The sequence below is a fragment of the Nymphaea colorata genome, chromosome 8, assembly GCF_008831285.2.
Source record: "Nymphaea colorata isolate Beijing-Zhang1983 chromosome 8, ASM883128v2, whole genome shotgun sequence".
Classification (NCBI taxonomy): Eukaryota; Viridiplantae; Streptophyta; class Magnoliopsida; order Nymphaeales; family Nymphaeaceae; genus Nymphaea; species Nymphaea colorata.
In genome coordinates this window covers 3,665,189-3,675,453 of record NC_045145.1, presented here as the reverse complement: position 1 = coordinate 3,675,453, position 10,265 = coordinate 3,665,189, and positions in this window count along the sequence as shown.

Genomic DNA, 10,265 nt, shown 5'->3' with positions numbered 1-10,265 from the left:
CACAATGTGTTAGTTGAGATATATTATCTCAACTACCCTCTTTCAGTTTTATGTTTTTTGTTTTGCCCTCCAATCAAAGAGAGAGAGAGCCGACAAAATAGAAATATATAACAAAATCTGGAGACAAGAAGTCCCCTAAGTACAAAAACAATCTGCAAAAAAAGAAAGAGATTTCTCTTCAAAAAAACCCCTAACTAGGGAACGAAAGACCCACAAAAATTTAAATCTAAGATCTCAAGAATTTCAAAAAGAGGAATCTTTTCTAGGTTTTCCACCAAATAAACATTTTCACACTTTAAATTGTATCTTCTTTTTGACATGCATCTAGAAAAGGAGCGATCAAGTGCAACAATCACATCTTCTTTTTGGTTGAGTGGGACAAGACAAAGGCATAAGCCCAGATAAGATTGTGCCTCCTCCTATATCAGTGATTTGTTGAGTTTCTGCAAGCATATTGCTTTTGCTTTCTAGAGATTTAACATAAGCGGACAAACTCGTATTTTCCAAACAGAAAATTTATGGCGGCGCTTGATTACCTTGAATTTTATACTCACAGAGTCTGATTTAACAAGGTCCTGCATTAAATTCACAATCTTATCAAAGTGTAGATTTGAAAACATAGTTCTAAGATCACCATTATGCTTCAAATCTTGAACCTTAAGTCAGATTAGAGGAAGTCTAGGCAGCCAGACTTGAAGAAGTCTCAGCCGAGAACTAGGCAGCCAGACTAGAGGAAGTTTGATTTGTGAATCAAACATCTGACTAAACTGTTCTAATAAAATTAGATATGGAAAAAAATTAATACCCAATTAAGAAATTGATCGGATTATGATTTAAGAAATGACATCCGATCAGGCTCAAATTCAGATTCAAATATATATAAATATATGAGTTTCAGATTCAGATTTAGCTTGGATTTAGTTTTAAGTAAATGTTTTATATTCAATACTTTTATATTTTGAAAATCAGCCATATTCAGTTCAAAATTCGGATTCCAATTCTAATATGAATGTAAAGACGGATTAGGATTGGATTTGGATTGTGAAAATTGGATTTTAAATTCGGATATAACTTTTTTTTTGTTCAACTTTGACTAGGGATTTGAATATGTGAATATAAAAAAAAAAACATTTACTTTTAAAGGTTATCTAATTTGAATATGATCGGTTGACATTATAAAAGATAGTGGATCTTAAGATACAAAATTTACAAATCCTTGGTGTAGTCCTTGCATCCTTCAAACATAGAAATTCATATCTTTATTAGAAATAAATAAAAAAACTAAAATTTAAGAGCAAGGATCTTGTACATTATCTCAAGATATGGATTGAGTCGTCAAACACACTCTAATGAAAAAGTTTGCTTTTCCATCATTATCTTTGCTTTTTAGTCACTACTTGGCATTTCCAAGGTTAGGTAGGCGTCGACCTTTCCTTCTTTACAATCAAAGCGAAAATTTTAGTCTTGAATTCTGCGACTCTAAATCTCCTTCCTAGGGCGCAAATGAACACGACGCATCCTGTAACCTAATTAATTTTCAAGTCATATAGTCGGATCTGGTAAAAGACAGTTAGATCCAATTACTGATTACATCCAGATCTGAAATGCAGTTTTTGTAATCAAAACTGAATCTAAATCTGATTTGTGTCTAAGATCTAATAATGACCTGACCTGATCTTATGCTAGTGGAGATCTGAATTTGTTTTTAAAACTAAGAATTGAATCTGATGCAAGTACGAGTAAGAATCTGAATGCATGGGGTCCGATTAATTGATTCCAACTCACTAAAGGTTAGATCCTACACAAATCCGACCGTTTACATCCCTAGTCTACCCAACTTCCGGACGACACCTTCAAGGGTTTACCAATAATCATAGTCACAAAAACCCATTCTTTTTGAAAAAATGCAAAAAAAATGCCATTAAATTAACTAGCCATTTAAAACTAAAAAAATGTGTTTTTTGAAAAAAACATGAAAAACGAAAAAAATGCGTTTTTAATACGTTTTTTCGTGTTTTTTTAATGTCAAACAGTTTTTTTTTATTTTTATTTTTTGTAAATCTACTTATCTTTTAACGTTTGTGTTATTAGTTTCTCAATTATTTTATTTTTCCTCCATTTTTAGTTTTTAAATTTTTTTAAAAATTTACTGTATTTCTCTCGTTTTTTTCTCCTTTTTTTCAAGGTTGCCGTATTATACCTCACTGTTTAAAACTCCGAGACATTATTTGTAATTATGCTAATAACCACCTATATATATTTAAACTCACATCAAGGGTGGAACAAAAAAAAAATCTGGCTAAGAACCACTAGTTATAAAATTTTAGATTTTTAAGGGGAATCCATATGTAAATAAAAATTACTCTAAAAGTATCAATATGAAAATAAACATTTTTTGGGTAGGCGGTGCCGGCAACTGCCCACACCTGTTTCCGCCCCTCTCTACATCCTTCTATAGCCAAATTCCCTGCTAGTGTTTTCTTATATTTACATTTGAGTTCTGTCTCTTCCTTTTGCTTTGCAACCATTTTTAAGAAGGAAAATTTCACTTCTCCATACAAATTCTAACGCATGTATCTTTGCTTTTGCTCTTATATTGACATGGTAAATATAACGCAAAGTGACAGGACTTCTGATTTTTGGAAAAGTGCGCACGAGCAATTTTAGTTTCAGAATGAGTGATCAGCTCATGATCGCTCTTCTATGTAGCGCTTCAACGTCGCAGTTCGCTACAGTTTAGATGATACCATCTTCTTCATGGACTCCAAACTGCTTACTAATCAAACCATCTAAAACCGAAAGTGCCGGGTTAAATTTTCTTGCCCATTCAAGTTATTTAGATGCCAATATGATATTATTGCTTCGCATTCAAGCTTACTGTTCTGCCAAAAGCATGTTTGAAGAATAATCATTGTTAAGTTTGGTAGCTTTCCTTGTCTGCTTTGTTGGTGTACCATAAAAAGTGCTTTTCAGAACCCACCATCTCCAGAAGCTTGGGATATAAGAGACTTGCCATCTAACTGTGTCCCAGTTAGGTGCAGGGTGCAGCAAGACAGCAGCAGCTGTGTAGCAACAGCCTGCAACTCGGCCTGACCAGTGGCGGACCAACATGGTGGCTGGTGTGGGAAACTGCCCAAGTCGCTCCAACAAAGTTAGTTTAATTTTATGTTAATGTTTTTGATATATTTGATTGTTATATATATAAGTGTCCCTAAAAGAATTAAAGATATAAACCTTGTCAGATCCATATCCAAGCTGCCCAGATAGATCTTAATTTGATCATCAGTTGAACCATGTTATTGGATCTTACTGGGATGAGAAACAATTGAATTTTTCCATTTTTTGGACATGCCAAGTTCTGTAATTAGGGATGTCAATATATCCGATTTGAATCAGATATCCACCGATCCGATCCGAAAAAATCGGATATGAAAAAAAATTAATGTCCGATTAAGAAATCGGATCGGATTCGGATTTAATAAATGGCATCCGATCATATTTGGATTTGGATTCGGATATACATAAATATCCAATTGAATTCGGATAGCATATCCTATATCTAATGCAATTAAATTTTGAAAAATTGGCAAAATCCGGTTCAAATTTTGGATTCGGATTTGGATATAAATATAAAAATCGGATTCGGATTGTAAAATCCTGTCAGCTAGGTTGATATTATGATATTGTCAAGTACTTGGTTTTTTGCTTCTGGTTCACATTTTGCTGCATTCATTTCAGTTGCTGGTTACCAAGGTACAAAGTTTATGTGGTCCTTCATTTCAAGTTTTTTGTAGTGTAGGGCCTAATAAATACAGTCATGTATGTGGAAAGGAAAATGTAATGTGATATGAATATGCCTGGTACTTCTCAAAATGAATGCATACATGTCCACAATGAGATTGAGTTGTGTGCACATTTCTGTGCACGTACACATACACTAAAGGGAAAAGAAAAGAAGGCGGGTTGGGGTATTTTCGAAATTTTTTTATGAAGAAATGTACATGTTTGACTTTTAACTTTGTTGTAACCCTTTTTGCCCTCTTCAAAGCTTCTTTTTTTTACTTACATAGGGGCATTTTTGTCATTACATACCCTTGTGCACATTTCTTCTGCACCAGAACGCGCGCATAACTCTTTCAGTTCACACAATAAGGATCATTTAGCAGCAGTAACAGTATGTTATTGTTCCTTGTATTGAGTGATTGAGGCATATACAAGTGATTCATGTGCCATCACAATCTTTAGATATATGGAACGATAGCATACTGTTATTATCACCAAATGCCTTGATAATATTGCAAATAGATCAAATCTTGGGCAGAAAAATGCATTAGAGGCCAGAACCAGATCAAGCCTATTAGATTTGGATTAAAAAAAAAAACTCAATCCAGATGCAAACCACTTGCAAATCTTAGTTTAGACACATGCATACACATACAAAAGAAATGACAACAAAAGATGAGCAGGAGCAGAGGCAAGTGGAGTCATGGTGTGGGCAATTGTCTACACAGGCCCACAAAGAGTGTTTATTTTCATATTAAAACTTCATGATAGTTTTTCTCATTTACACATAAGTGCCCCCTAAAAATCTAAAATTATATAAATATTCCCTATGTTTGTCATCGAATGAGAACCAACATATTCCCATATTTGCCAGCATTCAACAGTTTAATCAAGATGTTTGATCCAAATTGAATTTACATGTATTTGGCTGCTTTCAGAACACCATTTCATTTCGGGTGCCTTCAAGTGATACCAGAAGTAAGTTTTGTCAAAACTTATTTTTGGCAGAATTTGTTCTTCAAAAAGGAATGAATAACTTGGCACCCATGAAGTTATTGGCAAAAAAATAATTTTTTTTTCATCCTATTACCCTAACAACCGAACCAATTTTTCAAAATTGATTAAACAACCAATTTTTTGTAGTGTGTCATTTAAATGATACCTAAAAATTTTGAGTTGGCGATACTTGATTTGTTTTGAGGACATCAAATAAAGTCCAAAACTAATTTCAACTGTAATTAGCTCATTATGGAATATAGATTGAATCCAAATACGATTTAATTGATTCCTCCATTAGATTGAATAGTTTTTTAGTTAAGTATGCGGAGTATTTCATCCTACCATTCAAAGGAAAGCCGAAGCTCCCACCAAACTCATTGTCTGGAGTATTTCAGACTACCGTTCAAAGGAAAGTCGAAGCTCCCACTCAACCCCTTGTCTCTATAGGGTATAGTGCATGCTTTCAATGTCTTGAGGGTGTCACCACTGCCATGCTTTAACTTGCACATCAATGGCCCTTTTTACAACATAGATAGTTGATGCCCTTGTCTCTAATGAATTATTTCTGAGTTGATTTTGCAAGTGAATAGTTGATTAACTTCAATCCAGAACCACTATATATCTTACTTGTTCATTTGATGTTGATACCTAATATGTTTATGTCCACCCCCTGCTGGCTGTTTCCCCTTTCTCCTTTACCTTACCTGTCAATATCTTCTCTTTATATATATATATATATATATATTACAAAAAGCGTTCATATATAATAGAATTATACATATACATGGGCATAGAATTATACATATACATGGGCAGGTAGGCATGTAGAAGACATTTTCATGGATACTATTCTCCTGAATCTAAAAGATGTGATTAGGACACTCAAGTTAAAGGACGTACCATACCCCATTCAAGTCTCAACGCATCTTACAAACCCCATAGGCAAGAAGAATCAGGGGTCTTTCTCTCTTCTTCGGGCAATAGTTTGTTAACCTCATGTTCACTCAAGGTAAGCTCATACATGTAATTCATTTGCTTGTGGCATTGCTTGTTCAGATATTCATACCTTGATCCCACATCTCATGAAATGGTATGACAGCTAGAATTGCTGGTTTTGTTCTGTAGTTAGACAGCCTCATAATGGTTTTATTGGTTCTTTGACATCTGAAACCAGATTCTAGATGGTACTTGATACGATAGGTTTGAATCGTTCTTCCTTGGTATCATTCGAAGTAATTACATTTGCCTTGTGTCACTATTCTATAGAATACAATGCATCGTTCGAGGCCAACCGTGATATAGCTATCTTTATGGTGATTCATTTGATTTACTTTATGAATTCACCCAAATGATAGAATACAATTTTTATTGGCTTTGCATGAACAGTCAACTACATCTTTCTTATATGAGAAGTGCACATCTCGGGGGAACTTTCTAGATGAGCAGATGAGTATTTCATCCTAAAGCTTAGAAGAGAGCCATAAGCTCTCACCAACCCCTTATCTCTTTAGGGTATGAGGTATGCTTTTGATGTCTCAAGGTGCCACCTCTACTACATTTCAACTTGCGTTTCAGTGGCTCTTCTTTTGCAGAACAGAAAATTAAGACTTTGAAAATTTGAAACGCCTCTACCAGCCCCCATCCTGATCATTGTGCCAAGAGAACTTGATTGGCCTTCCTTGTGAATTACAGGTCTCAAGTACAAGAATAGATGTCCAAAACCTTCAAAGTAGGAAAAGTCACCACAATTGGTGTTGTCTATCTTCTGGAACAAGTAACCAATCCTTGGATCATTCTTATGCCACTCAATCTTTCTGCCATTTTCTTAAAGACATAACCCATTCATCAATATAATATAGTAAGAGTTCACATTGAACCAATCACAAGTGGGAATAATTCACTCTTGCAAATACAAAGACTATTTCCAATTAGAGAGAGAGAGAGAGAGAGAGAGAGAGATTGTTTAACTTCAATATTTGTCTGAAATTTATTTGATTAAGCATGAATGAGTATATAAATATATATTTTTTGTTGGTACTGCATTCTTGCTGTTTAATTCCTGTATTAGTTCTTTAGGGTGGAAGCAATGTTCTATTTTTTAGAAGGGGTTGCTTAAAAATTTATCTAGGAAATTTTTCATGGTTCAAACACTTGAAATTTTGTCCAAAAAATGTTTTTTGTACCTATCAAACACAATGTGAGATTAGAATAGGTGAAAAAAAAAAATCTTTTCCATCCTATTCTAAGAAGTTTTTCCATGGAACTTTTTTTACGGGCATCAAATCCATGGATTTAAGGTCGGTACCCTCCCCCATCTGACCTTATATCCATGGTTTTGCATGGAGTTGAAATCCATGCTATTGAGATCCTCAAATTGTTTAATCTGAGGATCTCCAAAACACGTGTTTTAATGGGCAAGGTGTTGCACTTGATATTACAGAACAAAGATTTGTATAAATATGTTATAAGTTTTAAGTTCCTTGAGGGCTTGTTTTATAGCTAGGCCAAGTATCTAGAAAAACTAGATATTCATGGGTGAGATTGGATAGAAATAATATTTAGGATAAGCTTGGTGCCAACTAAAGCTTGTTGTCAAGGCTGGGCATCCGGCCTGGTACCCGGCCCGGTAGGGTCCGATTCGGTTTGATATGCTTTTCAATATTATTTTTATTTTGATAATTATATATATATATATTGTTAAAGTTATATTTTATATTATTTTTTTTTATTTTAATTGAATTGGGCCAGGCAGGGCTTGGGCTTAGGTTTTGGGTCTTGGGCTATGCGCGGGCTCGGGTTTCAAGTTGTTGACTGGGTCGGCCCGACCCATTAAGGAGGTCATGGGAAGGATGAAGGGTTCGTCTCCCTCTTGTTGGATTAGGACCTCTTGTTGAATTAGGATGAAATACTCATGTTGCTTACTCAAAGGAATTGAAGGCAAAAGCCTCTTATCAATTTGCTGTTCTTTGAAAGCGATCTTGAAAAAAATGACACTCGTGAAGTGCATAATGACAGACATTGCCTTTTTCTCAAAGAAAAATTTGTGAAAGAACGAGATGTTTCTTAATAATTTTCACCTTCCTTTTTGTTTCTTATTTTCCTTTCATAGAAACAACCGATTATGTTTCTGAATTCATTGCATTCTCTTGTTTGACAACAAAAGCTGTACACTGCCTCAATTTATACTTAAGAGAGAGAGAGAGAGAGAGAGAGAGACTCATGGACTTCATGCCCCTCGTTTAAAAGCAGGCATCCCTTCACTTCTCTCTCTGTCTCTCTCTTTCTCTTTCTTTCCGAAAGGTGGAGCACAGAAATACAAGTATCGTCGCCCCGTCTCTTTCCTGCGCACACTCAGAGGCATGAAGGGCCACCTCTCAGCCACAAGTGCAACTCCAGCCATCGCCGCCCTCCTTCTCCTCCAGTTCTTGGCGCTTTCATCATGTGCAGAACAACTCGTCTTCTCTCGAGCCCAAGCCATCGCCGCCTACCACCATCGCCACCACCACCGCCTCCCCCACCAGCATCACATTGGTGAGCTTCCCCACCCCTTTCATGCACCACCACCATCTCCTTACGGCATCCAACTCCCAAGAATCCAAACTTTCCGGCCAGCACCACCAACGTCACCGTCACCGCCGCCGCCGCCACCTCCGCTGACTGAAGAACTGGATCCGCGCTACGGTGTCGAGAAACGGCTGGTACCAACTGGCCCAAATCCTCTACACAACTGAGAAATTTTCGTCACCACCCACAAATTTTCCCTAGATCAACTCTTCCTAATTCTTGCTCGTTTTCTTTCTGTCTCTACATCCATCCTCCGCTTGTTCTTTCTATCTAGATCTCTCTCTCTCTCTAGCTTCCATCAGCTTTCTCTCCCTTTGTTCTTGAAGTTAGACAGATCCCTGCTCTCTTTCTTTTCTTCCTTCGGTAATCTTGTTATTAGCAAGAGCGATCTTGAATCTTAATCGAGGGTAATGTAAAGATAGATTATGGTGGTGCAAAAGGGAAGCAGATGCAGACTGAAATTTTGGCGTGCAACTGCCATTGAAGAGACTCAAGGGATGTCCATGAACTCATTAAATTGTCGCATGCTCTTTTTGAAGGCTCTCTCAATGCGTCATACTTATGGTGAGGCGTTGTATCAATTTTCCGTAGCCATCTTCATGTAGTATTTTTTACTTTATTTATGAACATAAATAAATACTTCTATTTTTCCTTTTAAATCTTGGATGCATTACTGCTCTTTCTTGGGAAATGAATGGAATCGTGATGATCATACGTACTGTTCTTAAATAGTCGATCGATCGTTTAGTACGTTCAAACAAATTTATTAACTCCTTTCTTATTCTGATGAGAAAACAAATTAAGAATGGAAAGAGAAGCAAAGAATATCACTAAATGCTTATTGAGTCTCAAAAAATACAAAAATGTTCATGTATGAAGGCACAAGCAATTGTTCCTCACCGACCACACGAATTTCGATGGATACACTGTTAATTTTAAGAATGTCGTTTGAAGCGTTTTATTTCTATTGTCAATATGTATATTAGTGTGTGTAATCAAGTCATAGAAGAGTCTCTTCTCATAAAGAATAAATCGTCAAGTCTCCAAATGATCAAGGTCAGATGCCAAAATATTGTATATTCTATATCTTAAGTGTCTCTTTTAATTATATATCTTTGCTTCCGGCATATATTGGGAATCATATATGAAGCCATCTATCAATAATTTACTGGAACTGAAGTCATCTTTCAAAAAGATTAAGGTGTCATTTGAATGACACACTCATATAACCTAGTTTTGTTACAATTCGATTTTATGAAAAGTGGAAGACACCCTCATATAATCCAGTTTTGTGACAATTTGGTGTTATGAAAACCAATTTCCTCAAACCCAGTTTTGATGACATTCAAACACTCAAAAAACTTGGTTATGAAAACACTCAAACTAAAGTTTCATGAGTGTGTGTGTGTCTATATATATATATATATATATATACCCAGTTTTGATGACATTCAAACACTCAAAAAACTTGGTTATGAAAACACTCAAACTAAAGTTTCATGAGTGTGTGTGTCTATATATATATATATATATATATATATATATATATATATATATATATATATATATATATATATATATATATATATATATATCAGAGAGAGAGAGATGCAGGTTGGTTATTGTTTTGCCTTGCATGGTCGATAAATGTGAATAATTTTCAGGTTTTTCTTTTACTAATATGACAAACTGTACTTGGAACATGAGAGACATGACGTTCGTTTAATTTTTGACGACGAAAGGCCTGCACCAACACCCGTTGCGACGGATTCCCTAAAGTATAAATGTGCATATATGTGAAGCATCTAATTCAGCGCACACATTAATGCAGCCATGAGACTCTTGCAGCTCGTTAACTGCTTCCCCTTGTGATAGCTCACCCCTACCAACTCTTCTTTTCTAACGATTCATTTTGGCAT